This window comes from Diadema antillarum, unplaced genomic scaffold (genome assembly GCF_040938485.1).
Source record: "Diadema antillarum isolate AM-2024a unplaced genomic scaffold, OU_Dant_1.0 seq00001253_RagTag, whole genome shotgun sequence".
NCBI classification, from domain to species: domain Eukaryota; kingdom Metazoa; phylum Echinodermata; class Echinoidea; order Diadematoida; family Diadematidae; genus Diadema; species Diadema antillarum.
This window is the reverse complement of record NW_027272039.1, coordinates 427,492-436,397: the sequence shown is the minus strand read 5'-3', so window position 1 is coordinate 436,397 and position 8,906 is coordinate 427,492.

Below are 8,906 nucleotides of genomic sequence, written 5' to 3'. Positions count from 1 at the left end.
CTGCTTGTCGAAGATTGTTCGACTGCTTCAACTTCAGTTTAACAAAACAACCCTTTTCTGTTCTTGCCACGTAATAAGAGGAAAGAAAGAGAGGTTCTGACTCAGATATGATTAACACATTTTCCTGATGTCTCGCTGGCAAGGAGCAAAATGATGCCTGAACTACTAGTCACCGATGGTCCACGGCTACTACTGAGGCATCCGAAAGGTGATATTCTGGCTCGAGACAAACATGTTTACCTCGTTTCATTCAAGCTTTTCCGAAGGTGCATTCAGGAGCGATGTAACGTCACTGTCGTCTGACACAAGAATGTCACCGGATTCTTTGGCACAAAGTTTGAACACATTGTTGTCACAGTCAAATTCCAGGAAAATCGGCTACGTCGCCAAAAAAGAAGAAGAAAAAGGCAGACACAAGGAGAAAAAGTAAATGTTATAATTCAAATGAAATGGGACACGAGCAGAAGATCTTGCATGGCAGTAATGTGAGTAAATTGGCGATGATGTTAAAAATGATGTAGGGGAGCACCACCGCACATGGAAGCAAAATGCCCTCGATGCACTGGTTTAGTAGAGTAAAGCCAACGCTCCTGTGGATGAACGAGGGATGTGACCCATGGGGGCGCTCTGGTAGGGCTTCTCCGCACTCATCCGCTTCACGCGCGGTGCACTGTCTACACAGAAACACTTCGGCACCTTTTGTTCAAGGGGGCCAGTTGTTTTCTTCTCTCCCACAATCTTGATTTTTAAGTTCTCCCTCCCTCTTTGGCCGGTACAATCTTGATTCGTCTCTCCCCTCTTTTACTTTTTTCCTTGCTTTTTGTCTTTTCGTCTCTTTCCTTAAGTTTTCTCCTCTTTTTCCCCCCCTCTTTTTGTACCTGCCCCGGGTTGCGGGCCATTCATCCAAGCATTTTCGAGACCCGCTCCGTGTCGCGTTGTTCCTCCAGAACTACTCCGGACAATTTATCTCTCAAAATAGAGCCGTCCCTCCTTTTGTCACCAGCATCGGACTTCAAAGGCAGCCTGCCCTATCATGACTCTTGACAAGCAAAAAATAGGAACAGAGAGAAGGGAAAATATATTTAGAGAGAGAATAGGGGGGGGGGGGATGGAGAGAGTGGGGGGGGGGAGATATATTTTAGTGCTGCACCATACCTTATAATAGCTGTATAGTATCTATTTGTCTTCCTGCCCTCTACTCTAGCTATGTTTTCACGTGTGTGTGTGTGTGTGTGTGTGTGTGTGTGTGTGTGTGTGTGAGTGAGTGACGCATTAATATCGGCCAGTTTATGGCTTGTAGGCAAACTAGTTGTGGAGTTTTATTTAGCGACTAGTAAACAAGATAGGTGATGTGGTCTTCTTCTGTTGTATGATGCAGTACAACGGGATGGGGGGGGGGGGCGGTGGGGATTATAGGATGTGGTGTAAAATTTGGGATGACACTATCGTTGTGCACACTGTACAATGAGAGGTAAATATAATGTGTGATCTGTACACTGCCTCTCAAGCAGAGGAGCGTGATTTAACCCTTTGTTTGCTGTGAGCGCCGATTGCCACAGAATACTCCTTAGCGTTGTGCACACCGTCCAATGTCCCTGGCCCGGAAATGGTTAAAGCGCAGTTCTACATCATGATCAAGACGACTTGAATGAATGAAGTGAATCAGTTTGTTTTCAGATACTTTTCTGCGTTTATCGCAAAATAAATGCTAACAATAATGTGTAATGCGATTACAAAATGATTGGATGATAAACAAATAGATTATACAGCGACGTTCAATTCTATTCAATTCAATTCAGTTTTATTTCATTTCTGTCAATAAAAGGAAATATATACATAAAACAAAGTAATACATATATCAATTCAATTACTGTTGAACAATTTCATATGGCAACTGTATGGGACAATACAAAATATAATTATGTACGAATGTTAATGCAGCAAAAAAAAAGAACAATACATACTTTGGAATTGTGACAAAAACAAATAGATATGGCGATGGAAAGTATATTATATTGGATGCAAAAACCTTGTTTGATACAGTTGCGATTGATGCAGAAGGCGAAATCATCATAAGCCATAAGGTTGAAGCAATTATAGTCGCAAAAAAGAGTGAATCAGTCTTAGAGAATGGTAAAGATTTCATCAGGATTGGACCTAGAATTAGAATGTTTTAGAGTAATTTCCCACATGTTTTCACGGAAAAGGCGCAAATTCCGTCACCGCACAACTCTCCCATCGGCATGTACACAATAATGTTATGAAATCATGCTTTCTGGTTGATGTTTTAACACTTCAACCCTCAGCCAGGCAAATAAAAGGAGAAACCCCGGACTTGTAACAAGTTAGTCGGACAAGAAAGAGCAAAGATTTACAAGAAGCATAGTATTGAATATTGAATAGAAATTATGGAATTTATAACATTGTAAAGGTTTGCTTTTTTTTCACAAATCAGTACCCAAAGCATACAGAGGGTTAAAACACGTGAAGGTGACTTGAGCCGCGGTAATGCTGCCACGCGGTTTCCTCGGAGAACGAATACATTGTGTATTGCTGGCTCTGATTCGAAATGACGCGCTGCTGACAAATTGGGCTAATTGGGCGAAGAAAGGTTCGTTCTGTCGAAATCGACACATTTCAACGAGTGGTCACAAATTGCGCCACAAAAGGGAAAAGAAAAATCGAAGAGTTCTAAGGCAGTTTCGTTGGTTTGTACGTGTCCGTTCGCTTGCGCGCGTGCGCATTCACTGGTAAATGCATTATGGGGCTGGTCGACGTTTGCGGAAAGGGCGAGAAAACGCAGGATGACAGACAATGATAATTGCTACGTTGTGCAGATCTGTATTGTGACGTTTGACCTCCAGTTGTGGGCAAGCTTGCCTTACGACTACGAGGTCATTGTCCTCGGTAAAGAATACAAATAGTATCGAAAAAGCAAAGTTCGACGGGATAGTGTAAATCGAATTCAAATCAGCAAAAGGTGAATTACGGGGCTTTATCTCCTAGTTTACAGGCTCTACATCTGTGGTTTTCTCTCTTGAAGATAATAACCCTGTAACTGCGTTAATATCAGGGTATACAAAAAGGGAATTTGTGAAATAACGCACTGTTAATCTTTCAGTGGGTCAACCACGGTCAATGATGGCTAGTTGCGTTATTTCAGCGCTGCAATAGATGGAAACTGTCATTTACTTGTCCGTCAACACCCTATTAGCGATCATTGAACGCCTATACCCCCTCTAAACATAAACCATCCCCGAACACTAACAGGTTTGCTTGGCTTTAGTGGCCTCGCCTCTTGACTTCGTTTTGAGGTTAATTGATTCTAATCGCTTTCTGCTTTTCAGGTCTGGCTAGGCCGTAAGGTCTCAGGGACTACAAACCTCCCGTACGCAGAACTTGGCAGACGCTGCTCTTTATATAGAAGCACATTATTATCCAGAAGCACAGTATCATCCAATACAACTGATACCAATCAATAGGTCCCGAATTTACGAAGGTGCTATAATCTTTGTCCATGGTTTATACCATGGACAAAGACCGTATTTTGTATGGGGCGCCAAGTGTCGCGTGGCCTATTTTGTTACGAAATCAGTCAACACTTGGCGCCTCATACAAAACCATGGACAAAGATTGTACCACCTTCGTGAATTCGGGCCTAGGTGATCATATTGTTTTTTTCCTCGATCAGTATATAGTCAATAATACTGAATAAGATTGCATGAACACCGAGGGGATGGGGCTCAGGATTTGAAAACAGAAGGTCTCGGGTTCGAATCCCGTCTGATACAATGCATCCTTAGAAGGGATGTTTTCCCCACAATGTCTCCCTTGACCCACATCATATGTGTGTACCTGGAAATGCTGGGGTGTTATCTTCTCTGGTATAGAGCCACAGAAGAGGTTACTTTAGGTAACCATATCATCATGATTAATGAAACACGACGACGTATTTTGTCATTACAATGAGTTTATTTCATTTGCGGACTAACGAACCTTATTTCATTTTCGGATAACGAACCTTCGGAACAACGAACCTTACTTCATTTTCGGATTACGAATCTTCGGAATAACGAAACCTATTTCATTTTCGGATTAACGAACCTTCGGAATAACGCCGCAAATGTTCGGATTAACGAAACTCTAGGTATACGATATAGGGAATTTGTGTGTTTCGGATTAACGAACCTTCGGAATAACGAACAGGCAAGTATACCCATTCACACACTTGCACATGTCCATGCTACCATCAAGTCAATCCAAATTTCTAAAAAGTCCAAAAGTCGGTGCCAGTTGACCAATCCCAAAAAAGTTGATGAATGTCCCCCCCCCCTCAAAAAACAACAACAACAACAACAACAACAAAACAAATGTCAAGAAGGGATTTAAATTGTCAAATCTCTCAATTTGGGGTTGGCAGACAGAAATGAATGAGAGGGACATTGCTAATGTGTGTTTCTGCCTGATTATCCCTTTGAGTGCCGGTCTGCAAAGAAAACCCCATAGCATTTTACACACTGTCCAAAGTCCCTGGCATGAAGAGGGTTAAGAGATAAGAGCCTCATCCACAGATGCCAGACACATACAGAAGGGATGAACTTGCGGCATATGATTTAAAATCAATCAAACAATCAATCAGTCAAGCAAAAATCAGTCAATCAATCAAACGATCGATCGATCAATCAATCAATCAATCAGTCAATCAATCAATCAGTCGATCAGTCAGTCAGTCAGTCAATCAATCAATATTGAGAGAATTAAGGAAGTTGATCAACTTCCCGCAGCCCCCAGGAAGTTGATCAACATATCGATCTATTTTGGTGGTAAGTCCCAGTTATTATCTACATCCATCTATCCTTATCTCTGCAAAATATGAAAAAAAAAGAAGAGAAAGTGATTGATTTAAATTTATTTCCACTTTGTGTTCTTAAAAGCAAAGAAACGAATGTAACTGATTTGCAATGATTATCAAAAATGCAATGCAATACAGTACAATACAATACAATACAATACAATACAATACAATACAATACAATACAATACAATACAATACAATACAACGTTGCCTTCAGTCAATCAATGACTTTATCTTTTAAAAACTAATTCTCCTTATAACATTTAGATTTTGTTCTTCGGTGTTGGCTATTGGTAATCACCTCAGAAATAGACAGGATAGAGAAGAGAGTACTTGAAACCATGATCGAAAGAGGAATTATTCCATGGAATTGCGGTGCAACATGAATGGATTTACATTTCTCTAAATGGGATCACGAGTAAGACAAACAAATGCCCTATAGAATTTGTTGAAGGATTTGCAAAATAATCAATCGCATCTTTATCAAGGAAAAACGACGACTTATCACCATGGTAACTGGACATACTCCCCGTCCATTCGGCGAGGGTGGCAAAAAGGATGCAGCTTTGGCGTTAAATGTTTCTGCAAAGCAGGAGAGGACTAAGCGAGAACGGACCTCACACAGACAGTGAATCCACGATCACGCAAAAACGTTATTGTGTAACAGTCGAGAATAACATTTGTACAAACGTGGGTGACGAGTGATAAAAACGTTTCTCCTTAATGTATATTTCTTCTAAGATCCACCAACTTTTCGCTTTGTCCTCTCCGACGTATGTCAAAGACAAAAGGAATCACAGAATGTATATACGCGAATGTCTGTCACGCTTATTTGTTCGGATCACGTCCGCACTTGGCCGGGGTATTCCACGGATGAGAAAGGGCGTTGAACCCAGTGGAGGGGGCGAGCTCCTCCGGTAAACTAAGGGTGGTGATTGAGTGAAAAGTTAAACGACGGATCCTAGATCGCCTGCCAACACGCCGACTAGAAAAATTGCAAATGTTATGTCGACACATTCTCTAAAGAAAAGACAATACTTTTTTTCACGTCGATTTCTCGTCGTTAATAAAATCGCTGATTTCGTCACCTCGTGTGATCCAGGACCGGTGTAGAAATTTAGAAAAACAGAGTATATAATCTTTTACTAAATGATCATTTGATTTGGTTCCTAGTAGGACCCTATATTATAGTTTGATTTTCCTCTGTACTGCAGAGTTCGTCCATCTTGTCACCAAATTAACACATAAAATGAATGCTTCTGTCAACAATATGCGTTGGAAAAAACGTTCAGATAAGCCTTATGAACCTAATAGTTCAACTAATTGTAATGTGGTACATATTCCAATTCAGTTACGTTTTCTCTTTATTTGTTTATTTTTTATTTATGTAAGTGCGTGTGTGTGTACTTGATATCGATCGATTCAATCATTTCATCTGAGAACTATTTTTTAAGTGCACGCAGGTAGAACGTGACCGAGTTTGTTGGTGAAATAACTTGCGTTCCATCCATGGCAGACAATCAAAACCCCGGAAACGTCACTGGCAGAGCCCGCAGCCCCCATTTGGCATACACCCACCTTTCCCGTGCTCACGGAACAGTCCTTAGCCTTTTTCCCCCAGCGTGCCCGTCCTTAAAACATAGTTTCATGCGTGGCGCATTAGAGTGACATTACAATTTCTTTCTGCCGCAGATTCCCGTCCTTTTTAAAGACTTTGGATGGCTTAGTTTTCAATTTCCAGTCGGATTTGCGCGGAACATAGGGACGGGAAGGGCAGGCAAATAACCCACGTACGAGATGAACTTGACATTTCAAAGCTAGGGTCAAAATATCTAGCACGAACGGTAAGCTCTTCTCTCATACGAAAGTAGGCACCACTTTTCATGCCCCTGCCTCTCTCTTTTTTCATTTTTGTTCCTTCCCAATCTTCCTTTCTTCTCTCTCTCTCTCTTACATTTTGTCTATTTGTCTGTCTGTCTGTCTGTCTATCTATCTATCCATCCATCCATCCATCTATCTTAATATTTATTTATTTATCTATCTATCTATCTGTCTATCTATCCATCTATCTATCTGTCTATCTATCTCTCTATCTACCTATCTGTCTGTCTGTCCATCTATCTATCTATCTGTTCATCTATCTATCCATCTATCTCTCCTTTGATTACCATGTCCAGCTCTTTTTCTCCCTTTCGCTCACTCTCTTTGCCCCCTCTTTTTATGTTATTTCTTATTGATTTGATTTGATTTGATATGATTTCTACATTCCTATGTCATACAACAACATAACAGAAAGCCAATTGCACAAAGTTTTCGAGTAATATTTGAACTGTGGAAATATATGGAAACATAAATGATTGGCTTTAATGTGCAACACTGTTTTTCCTTATGATACGAAATAGATAGATACGATAAATAAATAAGATATATAAATAGATAAAAAAGGGAAATACGATAAATACTACTGTCTGTTTCTCAGTGTTTGTTTGTTGCGTTTTAGTGGGGTTTTTTGCCTCAAAATTCTACATTACTTATTCTTACTTGGGTTTTTTTTTCTCTCTTAGATTCACCGAATCGGGCTCACATTTCTTTTGTCTATTATCGGGACTGATATCTGCGTGTGTTTTCCTTTAGACTTTCAATTAATTGAGTGGCCCATCTATCGACGAGCTTGTCTGTTTCGTGGACCTCTCTTTTCGAGTAACACAATGATTTTTTTAACAAAGAGTCCAATATAGTTTATGCATTTGCTCACTTTTCTCTTTCGATTACAAATGTGAATTCATATATTTTGTATTGCATTGACTTGTTGTAATTGCTGTATTTGAAAGAGTTTGTGATATTAGAAGAAAGCTTTGATTTAAATCTAAATCGAAAAAGATCACCCCCTGGGTCAAGAGGGACGACATGGGTACGACATATTTTTCAAAGAACTTAGTCCTCTGGTAAGACTCGGGCTCAGAATCTTGTTTTAAAGAGTCAAAAGCTCTGTCATCCACCCCACAGTGCTTCCAACACACCTCAAATATACATTGATGTTCTAAAGCATTACCTTACCTTTAAGTTCGTGGAAGGTGACAGAGTGATTTGTATCAGGCAAAGCACATTCGCCCTAACCAACCACAAGATGGCAGTATACCACCTGCGCGTGTGGCTTCGTCATGAGTTGACGAAATTTGGACAGTTATTATGAGGGTTTATTTTCTGCCGAGCCAACACCATCACCTTCACTGGTTTATCACTATATGGTGCTGGCTCGATTGACTTTCCCTCAGTTGCATGTTCGGACATTCCTCTTATCATTGCTTCTTAACCCCCTGCCAAATAAAGTGAATTTTGCCGGCGAGACTGAATTTTCGTCATTCCGGGGAAGCGCTCCCGATGTCGTCGCGCACCATCCGACCTGAGCGTACTTTGACAAAAGCGCCCCCATTCGTTGGCTCCTGGTACACTTAGCAGGAAAAGTTGTCGTTTTCTCTCTTCTTGGGAGAAAAGTTTTCCTGATAAAGATGGTTATGATAACAATGTGTGAAATATACTGACTGACTACCATTTTCATGACGATAATGACGGTGATGATGATGGTGGTGATGATGATGATGATGATAACAATAATAATAATAACAACAACAACAACAACAACAACAACAACAATAATAATAATAATATATTGTAATATTAACAAAGATAACAATAAAAACGATAACAATGAAACAATTGTGGTAGAAATAATGAGGATTATAACAATAGATTAACAGATAGATAACAAATTAAGAATGAAAATAAAGATAAGAAAAGTGTTATGGTCTTGTTTATCAGGCACCCTGTTATCTCTTCCACCTCCACCACGTACCCACTGGTCATCATGGACTATTTCAAGAGAGACGTTGTGAGCAAAAAGGACGTGTCCTAGGGTGTACGCTCCTTACAGGGATCGAATCTAGGATCTTTCAGCCCTATCCACTACCTTAAAATGCATGATAGATTAGTACTTCCATTGCTATTAAAGCTGCTCCCGTTACTTTATAATTACATTGTATGTTGATAACAG